The sequence below is a fragment of the Plodia interpunctella genome, chromosome 19 (genome assembly GCF_027563975.2).
Source record: "Plodia interpunctella isolate USDA-ARS_2022_Savannah chromosome 19, ilPloInte3.2, whole genome shotgun sequence".
NCBI lineage: Eukaryota > Metazoa > Arthropoda > Insecta > Lepidoptera > Pyralidae > Plodia > Plodia interpunctella.
In genome coordinates, this window is record NC_071312.1 from 2,303,014 (window position 1) to 2,330,107 (window position 27,094).

General features: G+C 35.0%; 1 protein-coding gene across 1 annotated transcript in view; it reads left to right on the forward strand.

Annotated features, from left to right (window-relative positions):
- The first annotated feature begins 9,124 nt into the window (after positions 1-9,124).
- Positions 9,125-27,094, forward strand: part of LOC128678031 (F-box/LRR-repeat protein 7-like) — a 49,186-nt gene continuing 31,216 nt past the window's right edge. The window contains exon 1 of the mRNA XM_053759263.2: positions 9,125-9,437. The gene's annotated coding sequence lies outside the window, so the exon portion shown is untranslated. The remainder of the gene's footprint in view (positions 9,438-27,094) is intronic.

Sequence of the window (27,094 nt, forward strand, 5' to 3'; positions counted from 1 at the left end):
TCCCCGGTCGGGTCATGATGGAAAATGATCTTTTTCTGATTGGCCCGGGTCTTGGATGTTTATCTATATATGTATTTGTTATAAAATATAGTATCGTTGAGTTAGTATCCCATAACACAAGTCTCGAACTTACTTTGGGGCTAGCTCAATATGTGTGATTTGTCCTAATATATTTATTTATTTTATTTATTTACTTTCGCATTTGTAATAGTAGCTGTGCCTCGGATAGGATTAGTTGGGATTAGGATAATATTAGTTAGGATAAGATTAGAGAAATTAGTGTGAGATAGGCCTTGTCTCTTTTAATAAGGTTCTTTATGAAAGTGGATCAATATGAGTTCGTATGTTAACTTGTTTATCTTAACCATCCGGCCCGACATAACTTTCCAATTGACACAAATTGTGTTCGACCAAGTGCACAGTTTAATGACAATTATATTTTTCCAAAATCACTTCTAAATATGTAATACTAGCTGCGCCCCGCGGCTTCGCTTCCGCGAGAAATTCGGGGTAAAAAGTACCCTATGTACTTTCCAGGTTATATTCGTGTACCTACTAAATCTTATAACAATCCGTCTATTAGATTTTGCGTGAAAGAGTAGTAAACATAAACACACACATACATATCTTACAAACTTTTGCCTTTATGATCTACTAATATCATAAAGGCAAAAGTTTGTGAGGTTTGAAAACAAGATGTAGATACGTATACCTACTTCCTACTATTTATTTATGTTTAGTTTGTTAATTTACTTCATGTGTAAAGTAAATTAAATCCTCTTAAGAAATGCTGTTGTTGCTGTAGATTGTGATCTACAGCAACAACAGCATTTCTTAAGAGGATCGAAGTCAGGCAGGTTGCCGGTGGTCGAAAAATCACTGCCAAATCTTCAAAATAATAGGGTCATTTTAAAAAAATGGGAACCCAGGCTTCTGGTTTCGCAGCCCCGAATGAAGCCGGGAGTACTCTCAGGCAAGATAGAGAGATTAATTCTGTAATTTTATGTTCACACTAGCTTTTGCCCGCCGTTTCGCCCGCGTGAATTTCATAGTAAAATCTCGTTCATTCTATAAGATAAACGAAGAGTATGTAAGTATACCAAATTTTCAGCTTTTATTAAGTTCCATAAAATTTTTCACCCCCCTTTTGAAGGGGTTGAGGGTTAAATTTCTAAAATCCAATTTTTCAAGTCACAAACTTCAACCATGTAGGACTTTTATATAAAAATTTTTCACCCCTTTCACCCCCTTCGGGGTGGAATTTTCAAAAATCCTCTCTTAATGCTCGCCTACACTCTCCAAGGAACCTACATTCAGAATTTCAGCTTTCTATACCCCTAGTAGTTTCGGATGTACGTTGTCTGTCAGTCAGTAAATCACTCAGTAACGCAAGAGTTATATATATATATAGATTTACACATTTTTTTGTATACTGATTAAATTTGCAAACACTTCTTTCGTTATTTACACAAAAAAAAAAAGGTTTTCCAATAAAAGTTTTCCAGTCCATGCCAAGGCGTCATTACAAAACATTAAATAAATTTATGACAAACGTCTTTAGAATGACAAATTTTTTGCATTCCGGGCAAATACATAACATAACCATACCCTGTTTGTATGGGAAAGTTATTCCGAGAATGAACGATAAGAGCCTTCCTTAGCTCTTCTGTCCCTTTCTTGCAACACCAGAATCTGAAGTATAAAAGAGACGGAAGATTAAGGAATGTCCTGTAGTGTATGCATTATTATTATTTATCGAAAGTATGATCTCGAGATCTTATGTATAAGTGTTTTTTTTTTTAATGACATGTTTGATTTTGTATGTATTTAGTACAGAGAAACGGGACTTGACATAATTAAATAAATATTTTTTATGTCCTTATCATAACTTGAGTGATTTCTAAGAATTTGGCTACGTGTTCATGGCTTCGGTCGTGTGGGAGTCAAATTATTCACTGTAAGACCACACAGAACTGTCCACGCGCTGCGGTCAAAGCTCCAAAAAACAATGTTTTTATACCACAGACGTCATATTAAAAATCAAGTGTTTATATAAAAAACTAATAGCCCGCTTTCGCTTGGGTAAAAACATAATAAAGTAGCTTTGGCCCGCGGCTTCGCCCGCCTTAATTTTCCGGGATGAAAGGTACCCTATGTCCTTCTCCATACTTCAAACTACACGTATGCAAAATTTCAAGAAGTTTAGTAGATATAGAGGTATAAAGTAACAAACTTACTTTCGCATTTATAATATTAATGAGACTATACACCTAGTAGGGCACTCTTTAGAAATGAGAAAGTGATTTTTATATTAATTGTTTTTTGTGTGTCAATCGTTTATTTAGTTATGTACCTAAATGATTATATTGGTTTTAATCATGTTAATTCTGTGATATTATAATTTTAGTGATTATAAAATTTTAATTTGACACATACTTATAGCTTTTATTCTAAGAAAGAGGAGATTATAGTCTCTTCTTCATAGTCGTATTCCTCATGGCTGAGGGTCGTGGTCATTACGTGGAGTGAAACACACACAACAACTTTCTTGGCATTATTAATGGAGTGGTTTGCCATTGCCTTCTCCATTTCATACACAAGTTATTAATAATCAACCAGTGTGCAGGTTTCCTCACTATGTTTTCCATCACCGGAAGTAAGTGGTGGTCGATGAAAACTACCTATACATGAGTCACATTGGTATACAAACTTATGTGGCACGAGTAGGATTCGAATCTGGGACCTTTCGATCCACAGGCGGGCGTCTTAACCATTACACCACCACCGCATCTACTAAAATCTCTACTTATGTTAAATGATTTTATTATTTTTTATTATGTTGATTCTGTAATATTATAATATTGTGATTATTAAACTTTAATTTGCTAAATATTTATTACTTTTAGATAATATTATAATCCTACTTATATTACAATTCGGGTTACGATAGGAATTGACTGTCGGGTTAGGTTAGGAAGCGGGTTTGGTTTATAATAAATATTGTATATTTTTGAAATTCCTAACCTAACCCGCGACCGGGTTACGATTTTGTGTCAGGTTCGGAATAATTCACCAATTCACCTAAACCTTTATCTGGAATCACACTATCTATTGGTCTACTAACCATATGAAAATCAGCAGTAGTTTCCGAGTTTATCGAGAACATACTGACTATAGTAATAGATTTTTATATGTAGAAGTGAAAAAGTTGGTATAACGTGTATATAATAGTAGGCGGGCGACAAGAAATAGTTAAGAAAATTGTTATCTTTTATATGTATTAATAATTAATTTTCTAACACACAACTACATCCAATAATTATATAGCATTCAATTACCATAACCGCATACGTCGTAAAAAGTAAGGTTGATTGTGAAAAACCTCGCGCAAAACGTCCGGTTCGCATAATGACAGTTTTCACATGTCTACCGCAAAATGCGTTTCGTATACATAACTTCGAATTCGATGACCTCTGTTTTGTAACAAGCCTGGAGGTTCTAGGAATAAAATTGTATATATTACGACCTCGGTGGCGCAGTGGTAAGGTGCTTGCCTCTGTTTGTCTTTATATGTATTTGTTATAAAGTATGGTATCGTTGAGTTAGTATCTCATAACACAAGGCTCGAACTTACTTTGGGGCTAGCTCAATCTGTGTGATTTGTCCTATATATATATTTATTTATTTATTTTCAAAGACGTTTGTATGGACTTCTTTCTTTCAATAGTATTACATACCATTATGTTTGTGCGTTGACTTTGTTTGAAAAAAAAATGCAAGGAAAAATTAATGGTTGGGTACTAAATACAGATTTGCTTAAAGATTTCCACATGAGCTATATACGATGGTGAATTTTCTACTAACCTATAACTGTAAAAAATAACTCAAAATAAAAATGCATTCATCATCAGCAATTAGGATATCACAATTTAACAATTTTCGACAACATCACGTGGTAATAAAAATTTAATTCCGCGGGGACATTTTGCGAATCGGTCATTTTGCGACAAAGCAGTGATAAAAATTAACCCGTAAATGTTATAGGACAACTAATCAGCCCAGTATCCCTTTATATTACACGATACGGTTACATCGCTAACACGGCCAAGTTAAATAGACATTTCAAATGAAGAATCGTTATAGTTACAAAGACCTTTTTAAACGGGCAGCTTATCATCCTTACGACCGTATTGTTGATCGTTAATAATACCAGAGTAGAGTTACTTCAAGTTCTGCAAAGTTGTAAAGAAGCAGCTGAGATATGTCCGTCTCTCTCTGATGTAAGAGTTATGTTATGGTTAAGTTGAAACGGAAGATTGGAGCTTGAGGCTTGCTAGCGGGACATCGACCAGCAGCTTTCAGAAAAACTTCGCCTCAGAGGCAGAGCGTTGTAACTCGGAAATATTAATTTAATTAAAGGAAATTATTTTTCTATATTTAGACCAGCTACTTAGTGACATTATTAATTGATGTATCCCAACATGGGATATATGAATAGAGAATGTGCTATTTTTTATAAAAGTCGCCCAAAGAATGAGCTACGTGAATTTGTAAATAAGCAATAATAAATAAATAAATAAATATTTATTTATTTCTTTCTTTATTTAGTATCGTTATATTTATATATATTAGGACAAATCACACAGATTGAGCTAGTCCCAAAGTAAGTTCTAGACTTGTGTTATGGGATACTAACTCAACGATACTATATTTTATAACATATACATATATAGATAAACATCCAAGACCCGGGCCAATCAGAAAATCATTTTCCATCATGACCCGACCGGGGATCGAACCCGGGACCTCTCGGTTCAGAGGCAAGCACTTTACCACTGCGCCACCGAGGTCGTCAAATTAAAGTGGCATCGTCTTTATCACGGCCAAAGCAATGAAAATATTGATGTAATGTAAAGAATAGTATTTTAACGAACGTACTGCGACGATATTTTGGATTGGCAAATAGAAATTCCTTGCTTACCCCCCATGGGAAACTAGCTGATAATGATGAATGTGCCTTAGTAACGAAGTATAATTAATCATCACATCCTACGTATGTATACTTAACAATAATCTCGTAAGTTACATGAAAAAGCTGGTTGCACTTCGGGAGTGCTGGCAAATATTAACATCGTGCATTTTTGACGTCTTACGAATTTTCGATCAGGACCCATCACAAAAAGTGCACTACATCGCTAAAGAAGTTTTCAATTAAAAAATCTCTTCATGTAATCGGAATGTTGAAAACTTAACAAAGTCCTAATTACCTGACAAAAGCCCACGAAACTTTACGAGCTACAAAGCTGTTTCACTCAGGTTACTTGCCCCGTGGACATCGACAAAAACCATGCAGCCTGACTATCTCTGTGTGCGCGCCTTCCTATCAGCAAACGCACGCACACAGACACATGCGCATACCGCGGCGGCTCTCGCGCAGTAGAAACCAGCGTTTTGCATTCAACTCTCAGTAGTACAGACACTTTAAGGGTCATCAAACGCTATACAGTGGGTCTCCGATCAAACACACATTCGATTCTCACATACTGATGGCATATTTTCAAAATCAAGTGAATTTTTCAAGCTTTAAGCGTGTACAATAGTGTATAATCTGGTTAAGTTTAAAGTGATGTGTGATTTAAGTTAAGTGTAAATGTGGTTACTAGTGAACCCAGTTGGTTATGGATTGCGTTTGAGGTGAAAATGTGGGAGACCATTTGTTACGTGAAGTCTGTCAGGAAAAAGTGTTAAGGTAAGCTAACTTAGTTCTAACTTGTATCTACCTGGTTACACCAGTAGAAGGGGACTAGTTCGGAAGCAGAAATTAAGTTTTTGTTGCGACATCTAAAGAAATTTAAGATCATGTGGTGAACTATCTGATATTAGAAGTGGTTGATGAGGTTCTAAACGATGTCGTTTAAAATTAAGAAACATAAGAAATCCGTATGAAATTGTCCAGTTTATCTCCATTGACTTACATACTCGTAATGTACAGTCAATAGCTCAACTATACAACCAAATTCATTGCAAACACGCCGTTATTACAACGCATACATAACCTAATGAAAGGAAACAGAATAAGCCAGAAGATGGCTTCGTTGCTGCTGTGGAATGTTGTCAAGAACATGACACAGTCGTTGACTATACCTAGAATCAAAAAGAGATCTAGTATTATAATTAAATAATTATCATAATTTTAGATTTATTTGTTCTGTTTGTTCTGTTTGACGACCTCGGTGGCGCAGTGATAAGGTTCTTGCCACTGAACCGAGAGGTCCCGAGTTCGATCCCCGGTCGGGTCATGATGGAAAATGATCTTTTTCTGATTGGCCCCGGTCTTGGATGTTTATCTATATATGTATTTGTTATAAAAATATAGTATCGTTGAGTTAGTATCCCATAACACAAGTCTCGAACTTACATTGGGGCTAGCTCAATCTGTGTGATTTGTCCTAATATATTTATTTTATTTATTTATTTATTTCACACTAAGAACGATTCTCCTCGTATCTCAGATGAAGTAAAAAGATGTAAGCAATTTATTATACGAATACTTTTCTCTTAGAACTTTCTATTTGAGCGCATTCCTGGTTGGTTCCTTATCTCCGAATCCGTAGCTTGTGGTACTATGACACCGATATCACACACATTGGTAGTACCAAGTTAAAAATACCATAAAGGACCTATATTAGTAGAATATGCTATAAATACCTTAGGTATGTAAGATTTTATATTAACATCTGATCAAGAAGCAATAAATAAGTCGCAGCACGACCGGACCATCTTACGAAAAAGTTCATTCACAGCGGGCGGCAGTCGCTCTGACCACTACACTCGTGGACATTATTGCTCGTAAAAATCTTGTACTGCTTAGTATACAGGGTATTACAAAATATCTATATACACATACATATATTATCACGACTGTTTTCCATAGGGGCAGGCAGAGACTAGAGATTTCCATTTGCCACGAATCCAAATTCAAATTCAAATAATTTATTCAGAAATTAGAACTTCACAGGCGGACCTTCATGATCCTGGCATATCTCACTCAAATCAATCCCACTAATATTATAAATGCGAGAGTTTGTGAGCATATGTGTATGTTTGTTACTCTACATACACAAATCTACTGGACGGATTGTTATGAAACTTGGTACACGGGTAGAATATAACTTGGAATAACACATAGGGTACCTTTTAACCCGAAATTTCCACGGGAGCGAAGCCCCGGGGCGAGACTAGTATTATAAATGAGAAACTTTGTGAGGATGTCTGTGTGTATGTTTCCACTCTTTCACGCAAAATCTACTGGAGCGATTGTTATGAAATTTGGTGCACGGCTAGAATATAACCTGGAACAATACATAGGGTACTTTTTATCCTGAAATTGTCGCGGGAGCGAAGCCCTAGTGCGTAGCTAGTATATACACTAACTACGTAGCTATATATACGAAGTATACTGTACCTCTTGGGTAGACCCTCTCAGTCCCGTTCACTCCTTTTTGTTTTTGCAAAAGCAAGAACTATATACGATGGTGAATTTTCTACTAACCTATAACTGTAAAAAATAACTCAAAATAAAAATGCATTCATCATCAGCAATTAGGATATCACAATTTAACAATTTTCGACAACATCACGTGGTAATAAAAATTTAATTCCGCGGGGACATTTTGCGAATCGGTCATTTTGCGACAAAGCAGTGATAAAAATTAACCCGTAAATGTTATAGGACAACTAATCAGCCCAGTATCCCTTTATATTACACGATACGGTTACATCGCTAACACGGCCAAGTTAAATAGACATTTCAAATGAAGAATCGTTATAGTTACAAAGACCTTTTTAAACGGGCAGCTTATCATCCTTACGACCGTATTGTTGATCGTTAATAATACCAGAGTAGAGTTACTTCAAGTTCTGCAAAGTTGTAAAGAAGCAGCTGAGATATGTCCGTCTCTCTCTGATGTAAGAGTTATGTTATGGTTAAGTTGAAACGGAAGATTGGAGCTTGAGGCTTGCTAGCGGGACATCGACCAGCAGCTTTCAGAAAAACTTCGCCTCAGAGGCAGAGCGTTGTAACTCGGAAATATTAATTTAATTAAAGGAAATTATTTTTCTATATTTAGACCAGCTACTTAGTGACATTATTAATTGATGTATCCCAACATGGGATATATGAATAGAGAATGTGCTATTTTTTATAAAAGTCGCCCAAAGAATGAGCTACGTGAATTTGTAAATAAGCAATAATAAATAAATAAATAAATATTTATTTATTTCTTTCTTTATTTAGTATCGTTATATTTATATATATTAGGACAAATCACACAGATTGAGCTAGTCCCAAAGTAAGTTCTAGACTTGTGTTATGGGATACTAACTCAACGATACTATATTTTATAACATATACATATATAGATAAACATCCAAGACCCGGGCCAATCAGAAAATCATTTTCCATCATGACCCGACCGGGGATCGAACCCGGGACCTCTCGGTTCAGAGGCAAGCACTTTACCACTGCGCCACCGAGGTCGTCAAATTAAAGTGGCATCGTCTTTATCACGGCCAAAGCAATGAAAATATTGATGTAATGTAAAGAATAGTATTTTAACGAACGTACTGCGACGATATTTTGGATTGGCAAATAGAAATTCCTTGCTTACCCCCCATGGGAAACTAGCTGATAATGATGAATGTGCCTTAGTAACGAAGTATAATTAATCATCACATCCTACGTATGTATACTTAACAATAATCTCGTAAGTTACATGAAAAAGCTGGTTGCACTTCGGGAGTGCTGGCAAATATTAACATCGTGCATTTTTGACGTCTTACGAATTTTCGATCAGGACCCATCACAAAAAGTGCACTACATCGCTAAAGAAGTTTTCAATTAAAAAATCTCTTCATGTAATCGGAATGTTGAAAACTTAACAAAGTCCTAATTACCTGACAAAAGCCCACGAAACTTTACGAGCTACAAAGCTGTTTCACTCAGGTTACTTGCCCCGTGGACATCGACAAAAACCATGCAGCCTGACTATCTCTGTGTGCGCGCCTTCCTATCAGCAAACGCACGCACACAGACACATGCGCATACCGCGGCGGCTCTCGCGCAGTAGAAACCAGCGTTTTGCATTCAACTCTCAGTAGTACAGACACTTTAAGGGTCATCAAACGCTATACAGTGGGTCTCCGATCAAACACACATTCGATTCTCACATACTGATGGCATATTTTCAAAATCAAGTGAATTTTTCAAGCTTTAAGCGTGTACAATAGTGTATAATCTGGTTAAGTTTAAAGTGATGTGTGATTTAAGTTAAGTGTAAATGTGGTTACTAGTGAACCCAGTTGGTTATGGATTGCGTTTGAGGTGAAAATGTGGGAGACCATTTGTTACGTGAAGTCTGTCAGGAAAAAGTGTTAAGGTAAGCTAACTTAGTTCTAACTTGTATCTACCTGGTTACACCAGTAGAAGGGGACTAGTTCGGAAGCAGAAATTAAGTTTTTGTTGCGACATCTAAAGAAATTTAAGATCATGTGGTGAACTATCTGATATTAGAAGTGGTTGATGAGGTTCTAAACGATGTCGTTTAAAATTAAGAAACATAAGAAATCCGTATGAAATTGTCCAGTTTATCTCCATTGACTTACATACTCGTAATGTACAGTCAATAGCTCAACTATACAACCAAATTCATTGCAAACACGCCGTTATTACAACGCATACATAACCTAATGAAAGGAAACAGAATAAGCCAGAAGATGGCTTCGTTGCTGCTGTGGAATGTTGTCAAGAACATGACACAGTCGTTGACTATACCTAGAATCAAAAAGAGATCTAGTATTATAATTAAATAATTATCATAATTTTAGATTTATTTGTTCTGTTTGTTCTGTTTGACGACCTCGGTGGCGCAGTGATAAGGTTCTTGCCACTGAACCGAGAGGTCCCGAGTTCGATCCCCGGTCGGGTCATGATGGAAAATGATCTTTTTCTGATTGGCCCCGGTCTTGGATGTTTATCTATATATGTATTTGTTATAAAAATATAGTATCGTTGAGTTAGTATCCCATAACACAAGTCTCGAACTTACATTGGGGCTAGCTCAATCTGTGTGATTTGTCCTAATATATTTATTTTATTTATTTATTTATTTCACACTAAGAACGATTCTCCTCGTATCTCAGATGAAGTAAAAAGATGTAAGCAATTTATTATACGAATACTTTTCTCTTAGAACTTTCTATTTGAGCGCATTCCTGGTTGGTTCCTTATCTCCGAATCCGTAGCTTGTGGTACTATGACACCGATATCACACACATTGGTAGTACCAAGTTAAAAATACCATAAAGGACCTATATTAGTAGAATATGCTATAAATACCTTAGGTATGTAAGATTTTATATTAACATCTGATCAAGAAGCAATAAATAAGTCGCAGCACGACCGGACCATCTTACGAAAAAGTTCATTCACAGCGGGCGGCAGTCGCTCTGACCACTACACTCGTGGACATTATTGCTCGTAAAAATCTTGTACTGCTTAGTATACAGGGTATTACAAAATATCTATATACACATACATATATTATCACGACTGTTTTCCATAGGGGCAGGCAGAGACTAGAGATTTCCATTTGCCACGAATCCAAATTCAAATTCAAATAATTTATTCAGAAATTAGAACTTCACAGGCGGACCTTCATGATCCTGGCATATCTCACTCAAATCAATCCCACTAATATTATAAATGCGAGAGTTTGTGAGCATATGTGTATGTTTGTTACTCTACATACACAAATCTACTGGACGGATTGTTATGAAACTTGGTACACGGGTAGAATATAACTTGGAATAACACATAGGGTACCTTTTAACCCGAAATTTCCACGGGAGCGAAGCCCCGGGGCGAGACTAGTATTATAAATGAGAAACTTTGTGAGGATGTCTGTGTGTATGTTTCCACTCTTTCACGCAAAATCTACTGGAGCGATTGTTATGAAATTTGGTGCACGGCTAGAATATAACCTGGAACAATACATAGGGTACTTTTTATCCTGAAATTGTCGCGGGAGCGAAGCCCTAGTGCGTAGCTAGTATATACACTAACTACGTAGCTATATATACGAAGTATACTGTACCTCTTGGGTAGACCCTCTCAGTCCCGTTCACTCCTTTTTGTTTTTGCAAAAGCAAGAACCTTTTGCTTTCCATCAGAACATTGTTTATCACCACTACTGAGAAGAAATGCCAAATGGCATTCATTTATACATTATTGGTATTATATTTTATAAAATAAACTGAAAATATTGTATGTATGTAATAAATAAAATAAATAAATAAATGAATAAAATAAAATGAAATTAAAATTAAAATGATGTATGCAAATGATAACTGATGTAAGATATATTGATAGTATTATTAGTCAACCAGCGTTTGCCCGCGGCTTCGCCCGCGTAACTTTCCCACGGGAACATTAAATTTCCGGGGTGAGAGACCCTATGGTCTCCATATTTCAAACTATATGTATGAAAAATTCAATCTCAATAGATAGAGCGTGAAGAGGTAACAAACAAACTTACTTTCGTATTTATAATATTAGTTAAGGTAGGATTAGGATATTAGTTTCTGAGATCGGAAAACTGGAATAGGATTGAAGAAATCTGAAATTTATATTAGGACATTGTTGTATAGAATAGCTTGTTCTCCCAATTGGAACCAAAATAAACAAATTCTAAGCACTGGACACACGTGTTTCAGATGTAGGTACTTTTGCAACCTTCTGTGTTTGTCAATGGAACATTAGTCAATTTTATTAGTATGATCACTGTGCCACAATAAACCTTTACAGTAACGGCGCTCCAGGTTCCCAAGAGACAGGGTTTCCCTAGTTTGGGAGTCGGATGTTTTTTATATTGACTGTGTATGTGTGTCGATGTTTATATTGATTTTTTTTGTCAAATAAACGCATTTTTATTTTATTTTTTTATCCTTATTGTTTTTATATATTTTTCTAGTAATATATAGTTCACTTAATGCGTATGGTGCCCCAGAAATGGGGGTAATAAAATATATAAATGAAACCGTTTACCAGCAAGCCCCCAAGTTTTGGAGATACCTTTGCATTAGTCCCTATAAATATGCTTAATTTTTAACCTGAATGGTCATGAATGAACAATAGAAAACTAGAAATTCTCCAATATCGAGCAATCGGCGCGAAAATGGCAGGGCAGTAGTGTATTAATGGTCGACAATAATTTATTAGTGGTCGATACCACAGGAAGCAAGGTATAAAGTGCGTAATGAACCAGTTGGCATGAAAGTAGAAAACTCTTGCGCACGACTAGAATTAGCTGTACAGGCTCCATTTTGCCAGTAGACTTTATATAGCAAAATGTGTATAAGTTATTCCTATTTACATGCATACGTTTTCACTTGTACTTTGGAAGTCGGCAGTAGACTTAGTTTTAAGTGAATTTATGAAACGTCACACGAATAAGTGATGTATATCATCGTAAGATGAATAAATATTTTTTTTTTAATTTACTTACATGTTACGGCGATTTAGTGTCAATTTTCTATTTAAATTACTTTAGTAATTATTATTTTAGATTTAATTTTTAATTTTAACTTATAGTAATTATGTTGTAAATACTTTTATTACTTTCTTAAATAAACTTATTAATTTGCTCCTTGCTTGCATAATTGAATGTTGATGTAATCTCAAGTTTCATTCTTCCCGAGCAAAAAATAACTTTAAATTAAAGTTTAATGTCAACCCTCTTTGGGAATGCTGTCGTTGTTTATCAGCAGCCACAGTTTTTCACCCAGTTCGACATGTACGGGAAGATATGAAGTGGTTTTATTTTAGGGCGGGAACTCCACGCTACCGTTGCGTGATGATGATGATTTTTTTGCAAAGCTGGTTGATTTGACATCCTATTTGAATTTGAACGACAAATTTGACAAAATAACAGCGCAATATATAAATAAAAAAATGTATTATGACATATATGTTGTTAACAACATCTGTCGCGTTTTTTTGCTTAGCTAGACATCATTAGGTTACGCTTTACGGTGAAGTTAAAAATTAAAAAACTTAAAAATACGACATTACGTCCACTCTTAAGCGGAAGAATGGTAACCTGTTCATTAAAAAAAAACTATAAAAATAAACGCTTTTAGAAAGCGACTTCATTGTGACGTTTTTAGTCGGGCGTTTTGCTTCTCTAATGTTCGGTGACACTAACGACCCCGATTACAATATGTAAAAGAATCAAAGCTGTATGGTTGAGAATTTGCGAAATCCCTCGCGATAAAACTAACATATTAACAGCTCTTTATGTATAATTTTACCCACAGATTTCACTGTATGGATATGCAATCGTAGATGAGTCGTATAAGACTATTATATTCCCAATTTTTTAAATTTGATACACCTAACAATATAATAGCTCTGTCTTATTATGGATATATATTTGGGCGATAGTTCTGTCATGTGGGTACTTTTATAATAAATCAGTTACTATACAGACACTGTCTTTTCATTACGTTACATGGTGACAGCGGTGGATTAAATTGATTTAAACGGAATAAAGGTGTTGCCTAATTGTGCGTAAAAGTGATAATTAAAGCGTAAAAGTGATTAAAAATCATAATGGAACACGCGCGTCCCCCGCCAGAGTTGTGTTTGGATGGTAGCCCTGTCGGCCGGGCTGACGCATGGAAGCGTTGGAAAAAGCAAAGGTCCAAAGCGGAATCTTGACCACCCATCTGGTGGCCCACCATTGCGAAAGTTTCTTAACCGCCAGTAGCAGCCGCACGCGACCTAACTCCACCGGCGTTCCTTGCAAGCTTTTAGAAAAGAAATTTGTTACATTCAAAGATAGTACGTTTCTCAGAAAGTTGAAAAGTACTTAATTAGATATGTATCTTAGTAATGCCTTATGTGGATACCTGTAGAACGTACTGGCTTTATTAAGTACAAGCAATTTAATGATAAAGATAAAGTTACCTTAGGCAGAGGCATGTAGGATGTGTAAAGCAGTTGGCTGCACTCATTTACGTACCTTTCAGAGCCTGCGGCAACGGCAGACGGTAACATTTTTTAACCCCCGACGCAAAAAGAGGGGTGTTATAAGTTTGACCGCTAAGTGTGTCTGCCTGTCTGTGGCACCGTAGCTAGTCAACGGGTGAACCGATTCGAGTGCGGTTTTTTTTTTATTTGATAGCTAATTTTTATGCGGTGGTTTAAAGATGTGTTTGATCAAAATCGGTTCAGCCGTTCAAAAGTTGTAGTTTGTTGAAAGTCGGGAGTTTTTTAATTTGTGTTAATTAAAATTGTACTTGGATGAGACGCCAAGCGAAATATATTTTCAGATAATCACTGTAAAAAAGTATTTACATAAATATATAAATACATTATTATTTGACCATATCGGTGGCGCAGTGGTAAAGTTCTTGCCACTGAACCGAGAGGTCCCGGGTTTGATCCCCGGTCGGGTCATGATGGAAAACGATCTTTTTCTGATTGGCCCGGGTCTTGGATGTTTATCGATATAGGTATTTGTTATAAAATATAGTATCGTTGAGTTAGTATCCCATAACACAAGTCTCGAACTTACTTTGGGGCTAGCTCCAATATGTGTGGTTTGTCCTCATTTATTATTTTATTTATTTATTTATATAAATACATACAAAACAAGTTTTTATTCAGAGACATGATGTTGAATCCATCGCGTGACAAAAATATCATGTCCGTGTAGTAAACCGTTGATGAGTTCCCTCGTTGGGATCGAGCCGATCCTGGTCATCCTTATTATATAATAATACATGTTATGGAAACTGAAGCGATGTTTAAATTTTCAAGATACGGGACAGGTGAAATTAAAATAAAAATAAAAATCAAACAGCACATAAAAATGGATCGAGCGAGTAAATTAATCTTTGTTATGGTAATTAATCTATGTTGAAGTCGAAAAGTAGACCTATGTTCAACTGATTGAACACAAAGATAGCTAAGATTTACTTCTCTATGTACACTGAACATAAAAAGTCTATTTTACTTATCCAACCAAATCGATATATATCTACTTGAAATTTCTAATATTAACTTCCAGTCCGGGTTCAGCCAAATCATTGCATTGTACAGTAAAGTTAAAAATACATAACACACGCAAACATATACTTTATATATTTACTGAAATAACTAACTGTCATAAAATTAATACCCGGCCAGGCTATCAATTTATTACAATACTGTCCATTTGTAATTTAAAAACGTTTATGTAAATGCTCAAAAAGAGAACAATGAGAATTCGTATCGCGTGCCAAACCTTAACCCTTGCATATCACCTATTATTTGGCGAATCACGGCATCGCCCCGATTTCGTGGGAACTCGATTCTCGAATCGATCTCTACGAATCGATTACAGTTCTCGATTCCGCTGATACGATCCACCCACTAGTTTGATGCGGTTCTTTTGTGTGCTTTCTGATTTTCTCATGCAATTCATCTGATCGTCGTGACATCGATTTGGAGTTGGCATTTGAAATAGCGTATCTAAGACTATAGAATATAGAGGATTGTCGTCGGCATTTTTTCAATTTTATAATTTAACGGCTAACACACCAGGCCGCCATTAGGGAGATCCAAGCTACGTCCCCTTCTCAGGAAACGATATTTTCTCCTGAGATCACGTCGTTTTAAACCTTTGGACTGGGTCTTAGACTAACTAATTTCTGACACTGTTTCTCTGAATTCTCATTCCATTCTCAGCTGCGGTGCCATGACACTCGTTTAAAAATCCTCAAGGTTCGGCTGTGATTATATGGCTCGGTGACGTTAACCTTAAACTTTTGGGAACGCTGTTGTTACCCTTACGGTTAGTACTTCTGGACTTGTTTTTTGACAGTCGTAGAAAAATAGATTGTTTTCTTTTATAAATTCTCATCTACACAATAAAAATATGACGAGGAAGTATTTGTAAGTTTGTGTGGTGTTTGTCGACCAACCGATTTCCGAAATTGTTTCATCAGTAGGAAGCTGTTATATTTCAGATTGACATTGGGTACTTTTATCTCAATATTCCCATTGGGGATGAAACCCCAAGGTTGTTACTAGTTTTGTGATAAATTAAAGTTAATGAAAACAACATTTTACATAAGAAACCACACACAAAGTCCTAACTTTAATCTATTAGATAAATGATACGCCATTTACAAGATGACAACGAAATATAGCTATCTTGGATCTAATAAAAACAGTTACAAGATCTACCAGGCTACATACTTGATAACAATACATAGAGTTAGTGTTGGTCTGTAGTAGAACGTGCGCAACCAACTAATCCCACTAATATTATAAAGGCAAAAGTTTATGAGTACGTTTGTTAGTTCTGTTCACGCCGAGACGGCTGGGCCGATTTTTGTAAAATTTGATAATGAAGTAGCTGATACCTCGGATTAACATTAGGGTACTTTTTATCCTGAAAGTACGTGATTGCCGTAGGATTTGATTAAAAAGTATATTAGTCAATGGTGCTTCATAACCCTTTTAATATTATAAATGCGAAAATTTGTGAGGACGTCAAAAATCTTTCACGTAAAATCTACTGGACGGATTGATATGAAATTTGGTACACGGATAGAATATAAACTGAAATAAATATTGGCTGCTTTTTAATCTGAAATTCCCACGGAAGCGAAGCCCCGGGCCACAGCTAGTATATTATAATGATCGATTGAATAAAAATATAAGTATTTTTTTATATATTACGCGGGTAACACTGCGGGTGCGCAACTAGTACATGATATATATCGTAGTCTCATTTCTTAAAAGTATCAAATAAAATATAACTAATGATATTGGTTATAATTAGGTACATATGAAATTGGCGTTTTGTTTTACTGGCCACTTTAATCACAAATTTCGACCTGCAACAAGCCCCGTGGACGTCCGGAGACCCTAGTTGATAATGAAGAATTGAAGGCTATTGTGGAAGCAGATCCATCGCAAACCACGTCCGAGTTAGCTTCAGGCTTCAGTGTTAGTGATAAAACTATTTTAATCCACTTGAAGGAAATTGGGAAGATTAAGAAACTTGGAAGGTGGTACCTCACGAATTTAGTGAAGAAAACCGGCAAACTCGTGTCGACTGCTGCGTTACATTACTTAACCGGCACGATGATGAAGGGTTTTTAAATCAAATCATTACCTTTGATGAAAAGTGGATTCTTTGCTCCAACAGATTACCATTTTTTTCGAAATTTGGATAACTTCTTCCAAGGGAAAAAATTCAACTCCGATAGATCAAACCGCCTTCAAAGATTTTTTTGATTCCCATCAGATTTGTTTTTTTACTAAAGGGATTAATGAACTACCTATGAGATGTCAAAAGTGCATAGATAATAATGGTTCTTACTTTGATTAAATATATTATATTAACTAATATTCCGACATTTTGTTCCTCCTATACCAAACGCCAATTTCATATGTAAGGACCTAATATGATATACCTTATTTTCAAACACTTAATAGTAATTACGATGCGAAAGCGTCTGCTTTATAGTTATGTCTATGGATTCGGAATCATATTCGAAGACGTGACACGTTCTTCAAATAAACATTGTTCTATTCATCTATAGATAAATAGTTACTCTATGGAATAATGGGAAATCCCGTTGCTTTGCTCGTTTAAAAATATATCTATCATTTGGCACATACTTCTTTGTTTAATTATTAATGTACTAATCTACTCTCTATGTTTGAATATAATAGTATGTTTTTGTTGTTATCTTCTGCAGGTCTAGTATTTCGTCGTTCTAAATATCAAAATTGATCTTACAGAGATATTACATATATTAACATATATACAATAGGTTAGATGCGCCCTGGAGTTACGCTGCAATGTATAATGTATATTCATCGTCTATGTTGGTCAAGTAGATTTGTACAACTATTTCTGTCTATAGTTAATTCTTCAGTCTTTGTTTTGGGGTAAAAATAATCTAAGAAATATTCCAGATTATATTGTACAATCAACAGCACATTAACGTACCCAAATTCATTGTAAACTCGCCGCTATTACCGCGCAATAGAGGTTGGGTAACTTGAATGTGCTGTTGACTGTACCAGTTTACTAGGTAGCCATTGGTACAAAGGTCGTCTGGATTCGTACCTCACTCTTATCTCTTTCTGTCGCCATTTAGCATTGCTATGCAAAGTAATTACAGGGCACTGTGGCATAAGACACTAGGACACAAAGTCGGCAATGCGCGTGTTACACCTCTGCTGGTATTGCAGCCATCCATACGCTGCGGTGACCACTTACCATCATGTGGGCTACACGTCTCTTTTGTTCTACGTTGCATGGTCAGGCAACAACATAACATACGGCCATTTTATCGAAAAAATAACGAAGAAACAGTAAGTACACATGTATTATCTTAAGTAGACATGTACTATATTAAGTAAACATGTACTATATTAATTGTCTACTTAATGTCTATATACTTGATACATATCTATGTACTATATTAAGTAGACATGTACTATATTAAGTTAACATGAGTAGAAGTACAATTAGCTTGATTTAATAATATACATCCTCATTTCCATCCAAACTTTTGAATTTATTATCTGTAGAAACATTAGGATCTGACGAGACATTAGGATTCTGTTCACGAGAAAATGATCAGGTTGTGAGTAAAAAAAAATAATGTTTCCCACAATCACACCGAAGCTATACAAGTGACACGATGTTAGTTACACGAATGTATTGGAGTCTTGTCATTACTATGGGCATATTTCCTCATTAGCACCTCCGTGTGACATTTCCTGCCTCTCTGATTGGAGAGAGCGTGTAATTCTGCATAAACCCATGGAATTTAGTTGACATAAGCCAGGTAATAGTCTGTTGGTGATCACGGATGGAATATAATATATTTCGCAATTTCTATGTTATAATGAAATAGTATTTTATCTCACTGGATGGTTACCAGAGGACAATATATATTTACAGAAATATTATTGGCTTTTACCCTACGGTTAATTTCCCACGGGAACAGAGGACGAAGTGCGAGTTTTCATTCAAATTCTCACTATCGAATCGATTCGAAGTGAAACGCAGAGAACCAACCAATTTGCGGTGATTGGCTAGTTGCGTCTCTGCGAGTCGACTCAAGCACATAGTTATTTAACCGCTTATCAGTTGATGTCTGAGGTATCATCACTCATAGCCAAAACTCAATAAATTCAAATCATTTATTCAGAAATTAAACCTTCATAGGCACTTTTTCTCGTCAATCTTTATATTTATAGTTATTTCTCACAAGCTACAAATTACTGGCATTTCGGAACGACCACTGCTGAGAAGAAATGCCGAAAGAAACTCATTTGAACAGTGTTGGTCCCTATCATGCCAGATCGGCTTACCATTATTGTTTCTTACAATGTTTTTTTTTTCTTTCTAATAATATATAAAAGTACATAATGTATGTATGTTTTTTGTATGATAATCAATACAGGATAGCCACCAACGGAGGTGGACATCGTACAAGACGACTAAGAGATAAAAAGCTTAGACAGTTGATAGGCAACAATTAGCGTCCCTTATTCGCATAGTATGAGATTTTCAAAATATCAGAATTTTTAAATCTTAAATTCTCCAAATAGCAGACTCGACTAGACTAGCTGGACATATCAATATAGCTGAAATTGTACGCATTTCCAAAGAGGATTGACATCAAGATCGTTGGTCTTGAGATCATAGGTTCTTCAGAATTTTAGATCATGTTTTATAAGCAGATCTCGGGACTTCGCGGCCTTCCAGCGAGAATGAATAAAGAAAAACTTTACATAGAGTCCCAAAACTTATATTGTACAGTCAACTGCACATGAAACTACTCAAATTCATTGCAAACTCGCCGTTATTACCGCGCTATAGAGGTTCATGCAGGCAATGGAAGTTTATTTACCTTTTCACGCTGGGGAGTAAGGTACAGAGACGGAAATAGCTAGGCCACTTTTGGTTCTTAAAGAAAACAAAAGACGAAAGAACTGTTCCCGTGGGAAAATACACACGGGCGAAGCCGCGGGCAGAAGCTGGTTTATCATAAAACGATAAATAGGATTTTCGACCGTCGCAAAATCGTCTCTCAAAGATTTACGATCTCCGGTTATACATACACACATATTTTTATTTAAAGTAACACTGATTTATGAAGTAAAATCAGGTTTTTGGTTTACGACAAAAAAAAATATATGATAAGTGGTAAAATAATTAACAAGATTAGGCGACAATTTTTTTCTCTGAATAAAGAATTTTTCGTTTTTTGAGGCATACTACATAATTTAAATTTGACTTGGAAAAGTACCGGTAAAATTGTCTTCTGAAAATGATCATGTTTCTCTTCCATTCATTCTTCCATCTTGATCTGACCGGGAATTGAATTCTGGACCAATGTTAGTTCTGTTTCTGGAGTCTTTACTGATACTTTTGAACAAAAAAAAACGAAAGCGGCATAACAAATTAAAGTTTAATGAATGGGCTACATTAGGTATATATAAAAGCAGACAAAAACTTTTTGATTTATATGCCCAAAAACGATATATGTTCGATACCAATTTCGTAGAATATGTTAGGAGTTATTCAAAAATTTTCAAAAAAGTATGTGGGCAAGCTAAATCTAATTATATTACAAAATAAAATTAATAAGGCTTCTATCTAAGTTTTATTAGATATAACTGTTCCTCGCAACTTTACTCGTAATAACGTTGCCAGGCGCGTTTGCCAGAGATAGACAACCTTTTTTCAATTTTTTTCCCGATGAAAACAACATTCTTGCCGCGTCGACTATACCGCTAGCTTGGCTTATATGTTCTTCATTCCTTTTGAGGAATTCATTTAGTTTATTTTCTTTTTTATATTATGAGCAAATTGTGTAGCCATTGCTATTTATTTATTTATCTATTTATGCACACATAACACTTATAGTATAGATTGTATCATAAAAAAAATGTACATAATGCTATGTCCTTTGCATGTCCTACAATTTTCATAAACTGTTCGGTAATTATTTAATTATACCAAATATCAGTACCAAAATAAAAGTTGGCCCAGCCGTTAGAGCGCGAAGAAGTAACAAACATTTATAATATTAGTGGTATAATGGAACAGTATAGCGCGAATTATCTTAATTAATTATCTATTATTATATTGGTTTTTTATTAAATTTAGTTTTATCGAATCTGATAAGTCGACGCGCTATACTAATATGTGAGAGCGCAGTTAGGGTATCTGTAGAATAAATTAAAAAATACTTTTCTATACCTAATTCTCATTTTGTTTGCCAGATCAAGTAACCTTGTTATTCAATACACAAAATCTAAAATAAAAATTATAGCCACCATTTTAACGTGTTATACAAATAGCCTGTCAAATGTTGACATATTTACGGCCTTACATTTTGTGTTTGACACAAGCATAGGCATTCCATATCACATCTTTCATTCAAATTTATACATTATCTATATCTTAATGGAAATGGTTTTAAGTGGCAGCAGGTCGATTACACGTGGCCCTTTCTGGTTGGTTTCGCGAGTAATTTGCGATTGCTTTTTCGGGTTCCGTCACGGAGTGTACGTGTATATATACTTCGTCGGTTCCGTAGTTTGATGTTTGTCACTATATTGAAATCTGATGACAAGGCAGGGAATGCTTACCGCGAGTCCTCGCGGTCGTAGTAATGTCAGAATAGAAAGAACTTGCTTCCGACTTAATTACCGACCAAAAACGAAGTGTACAGACAAATATTATTATATATTTGTATACTGTTTAATACCCTGAAGGGCCTAAGTGTGGATGAGGAAGAAACCGGGGAAACAAAAAGAGAGAAAGAAAGCCTTGAAGAGCCACGTACATTGAACACGTAGTTTGATGATATTTATTTATTTGTACAAACTGTATTTACTGAAATGGTACAAAGGGCGGACTTAATGCTTATACCATTGTCTACCTTCGGGAAAAACTGAATGTTGTAATAATAATATTGTAATAAATCTTTATTCAAAAAGTAAGATATATTTATAACTTAATGAATAGAAAAGTATAAAGTCACGGTACTTGAGTTAGGATGTAAAACATCCTGTGTGATAAAATGTTGAAATTTAAAACTAAGTAAAAATAATTTGGCACGCCAAATATGTGACTTGACTTTATGTATAATGTCAGATAAATAAACCAAAACACAGCAAACTTTAACCAAAGCAGAGCCTTCAAGCATTTCAAGATAATCGATCGGGTCATCAATCTACACGATTTGTTTAAGTGGCTATACATTATTCGCCCCTGCTTTGTCTGTCTACAGTGCAGAGTAAATGCAGAGACTACTCCTTGTTAAATTGCAGATGCCAAAGTCAAAAGGTTGTACCATTTTATTTAATATGGAGTCGGTGTGAATAAATATATATATTTTTTGTTTTGGTCACACAGATGTGCCATACTTATTGCTTGATTTGTCATCCAAGCTAAAAGTAATTTTTCATATTAATGTAAAAAAATACTTTTGCTCTTTCGTTTTAAATTTTGCTCTTTCATACAAAATTTTATTTGTTTTGCTTGAATTTTTATTTTCATTAATTTTATATTTTATTTTATTATTAAGGCACACGCAGAATATAGATAACAATAAAAAAAACAGATATTCAATCATCAAACGCATATTTTTTTCTGATTGGCATTATTTTTTCTGATTATATAGATAAACGTCCAAGACCCGGGTCCCGGACAAACAAATACATATATATGTATTTGATATAAAATATAGTATCGTTGAGTTAGTATCCCATAACACAAGTCTCGAACTTACTTTAGGGCTAGCTCAATCCCTAATATATTCATTTATTATTATTATTATAATTAATTCGATGGTACCTACGAATTTGCTATGTAGGTCAATCAAACTGGATCCATCAAGAGATGATGGGAAGCCCTCTGTCCCATTTAATCCTGGCTAACATAAAGATCAAGCTTCTATGAAAAACATTAAAATATCAGCTTGGTCTCTGTGTCAGCCTACTAATACAATATCAGAAACAGTTTGTAAAGTAACCCAGGGTCACGAGTACTCCGTCTCTGTTATTTACTACCAGCCAGTACTGTAGGGCTGTCGACATCTGAAACTAGAGAGAAGAAAATTTTCTTCACCAAAATCAGAATATTTGTTTGTTTGTAAGAGAGCAGTAAAATAAAGAAAGAGACGCGTACAAAGGCGGACTTAAAGGGATTTCTTCCAGTCAACCATGTATTTGAAAGGAAATAATTTAACACACAAAGTAAGGTAGCGTAACATAAACTTGCATTGTGAATATATAATATAATAACAAACAGTGAATTACTTCAATATGTATACTTTATTATAATTAAATTAATGAAAATAATATAAATAAAACCATATATAAATACTAATATACATAATTATAACACTCAAATATCTGAATAATATTTTATACTAGATGTTGCCCGGGACTTCGCTTCCGTGGGAATTTTGAGATAAAATAGCCTATAGCAATCTTGGATAATGTACCTTTCTAATGGTGAAAGAATTTTTGAAATCGGTTCGGTAGTTTCGGAGATATATAGCCTCAAATAGAACGCTTGCCTCTTTATGATAATAGTATAGATTAACACTAACAATAGTATAGATTAACCCGCCAATACATTTTAATCATTGAAATATGATTAATAATGAAAGATCGGTTTCAAGAAAGCGTAGGGTTTTTTGTCCATAGAACAGTTCGTGGAGGCTGATTTTAAAACTACTCACAGTAAACAAACTTAACTCTTTTTTCAAGTCACTAATAAATAAAAAACTCAGAAGATTTTTTTTGAAAACACCCCTAGATCTGGCTTGAATACTTGAATGAAAAAGGATCCCAAAATTCCAATGAGATAGCTTGAAGTTGTAACATATAGGTTGATGGCGCGGATCCAACTCACAAAAAAGGTTGTGCACTGACTCTGAAAATTAAAGAAAACTTATCACTTTTTCGATAAATATATTCAGATTCACGTGTTTGCGTTTATTTTGAAGCGTACAGTTTTACATTGGCTTATATCTTTTTCGGGCCGAGCCTATGAGTTGAGACGCAACCCTGAATCAGGCAGTGATCTACAGTTCGTTACAAAGTAAGCAATAGGCAATAGAGTTGATATAAAACTTAAGCCATTGAACCAACTGCGGAATAAATTGACGGTGTTAGCGACGCGTTTACATCGATATCTGTTTTATGCATACATTTAGAGAAAGATTTAGGCTATTTATTCACGGTGTCTGTCCGAATTTTTGCTTATTTGAAAACTTTTCATTGCACAACAAAAACACGTACAAATTATATACATTTATTTTATATTCACATGATAGATCCAGCGTATTCTCTTTCAGCACTATTTCATCTCTAGCTACTTACCTATGTCTTTCTTGGCTGTTACGTCCTAAGGCCCGTGATATTAACCTTAAAATTGTGAAGATTCACTTCAGTCTAAGGTCGCAGAAAGCTTTAAAAGGTGCAAATATGTGGTTATTGGTAAAGGTGCATATATTTTTGCCTTTCAGGTTGGGCTCTGTGGTCTGAGCAACATCAGGCCATGCACCAGGTGATAGGTATTGTTATCTAAACTAAAAGTGTTTACAAAATTTCAGCTCAATCGGTTGAAGATCTGAAATTTAAATGTTTAACTTAGGTTTGATATTATTTACTTCTGGTAGTAAGTATATATAATATTATTTAATATTTTCAAACATTTCACTGCTTGCTGTTAAGGGGCTATGTGAATAAAATAGAGGTATTTGAAATGAAAATATCTCGGAAATTACGAGGTTTGTTTATTTGAAATTCCCTATGTGTTTAGTTGATTACATATTCTATATCTTGTTGTAACTTATAACTCCTTTGTGATTGGTGCAATAAAGAGTTTATCTATCTATCTATTCCAAGCATTGAAGAGGAGAAACACGTTTAAATAATCTGATAGCCTATACGTGATACATATCGAACAAATAGCGTAAAATAGAACGAACTGGTAAATAACAACAGGCAGTTTTATCTAACACTTAGTTTTTGTGTCGGATCACAATATGATACTTTATAAGAAATTCCCCACTTTTTTATATAAAATAACACACTTAACACAAAACATTTATTTACTTAGTATTGTATTAAATATGAGTTTTAAACTAAGCAGTTCTGAGAAATGCAGATTTTAGATGTAGGTTATACGCTCTTATAATAAATAAAGTAGATAATAAAAATAATAATAAATATATAAGGACAAATCACACAGATTGAGCTAGCCCCGAAGTAAGTTCGAGACTTGTGTTATGGGATACTAACTCAACGATACTATATTTTATAACAAATACATATATAGATAAACATCCAAGACCCGGGCCAATCAGAAAAAGATCATTTTCCATCATGACCCGACCGGGGATCGAACCCGGGACCTCTCGGTTCAGTGGCAAGAACTTTACCACTGCGCCACCGAGGTCGAGATGATTTATTTATTAGCTATAAATTGCTGAATACGTTATTAATAAACAAATTTCTCGTTTATATGAGAGCTGTCACCGCCTCCTATCATATATTTACAATATAATTAAATTTTGAAAACCCCGTTTCAAGTTTTATTGAATATTGGTTAGCTATATAGGTAGGGAAAATATAACCACTTCTATTAAAACTGTGATTTATCGTCGTTATAAAATAAACATTGTAACATTTAAATAATAAATCAAAGTAAAAACGTAATGAAGGGGTATAGATAGAGACAAAGTTATGGAGCGAGACAAAAGATATAATAAAGAGCAGTAATAGGCCGTATATTTTTCTGTTACTGGACCGCTTGCTCCCGGCTACGATAAAAGTTATACGGATATTTAAAAACCGACCAAGCGTGAGCGGATTTATGTAGAATACTTACAAAGTCGGTCGTGAGTGTGATGATAATTTTCTATATTTCATACCACAAAAATGACATACCACAACAATGATATTATCTATCAAATGTTTGTTTTTCCGGTTCCTTCCGGAGTGTCGGAGCCCATGGTCCGCTTATTTCTTTCTTCTTTTTCTCCTCCAGTTCGCACAGTCTTCGGCATCCATGGTTGTCAGACCACTGGGCATATAAATAAATATTATTAGACACGTAATAATAATTACTTATACTAGGTACATACTATATATTAAAGTCGCTTTCCTCTGTCTTTCTGTACATATATATGCTAGAATGGATTTTGAAGCCGGCTTTTTTAAAAAAATGTGATTTCTGAGGAAGTTTTAGGTGTACCTATAATTTATTATGGTTTTACCCGAGCAATGCCGGGATGGGCCGCTAGTATAGAATATTAGTACATAAGTATATTACATGTTAGTAAACTAACCTCACACCCTCACGAAATAATGCGATTATAGAAATATTACGAATTTTGTGGTAATAATTTCAATCAATTTATAAGCAGTGATCCTAGAAGGTTTTCCTTATGGCCATAGAGGTAAGGTACCCTAAAATAATAACTTTGCATGTCGTTTTGCACTATATCCGCCGCAGGAGCCGTGGCTGTGCAGGCGTAGGTGGCTAAATTGTAATTTGGCTTTTACAGATCAGAAATATTATACGGTTTTAATTTAATTACACTAATATGTAAATGTATTTACGCAAGTACGTCTGTAAATACAATCTGTAATGACAACGCTGTCATTTATAGTCGTCAACATAATGGAGCGTTGCTTATTTTCATCTGGCCGCCTTGTCTCACCCACTTGTCTGCCTGAGCCCCCCGTATCGTGACACAACGTTTGTTTGTTTATTTATAATAATTTTATTGCACGAAAATAAGTACCGAAAATTTAAATTACCACAAGACATATACAATGGCGGATTATTCCTCTCAGGTAAGAGAAATGGCTTAAACCTTTTTATTTTCACGATCGCTCCAGCGCCATTTTAGTGGCCAAAGTAGAAGTGCATACCTGCGCCTGCGATTAACTTTGATCACGACTCGAGTTCTTTCCAGATACTGC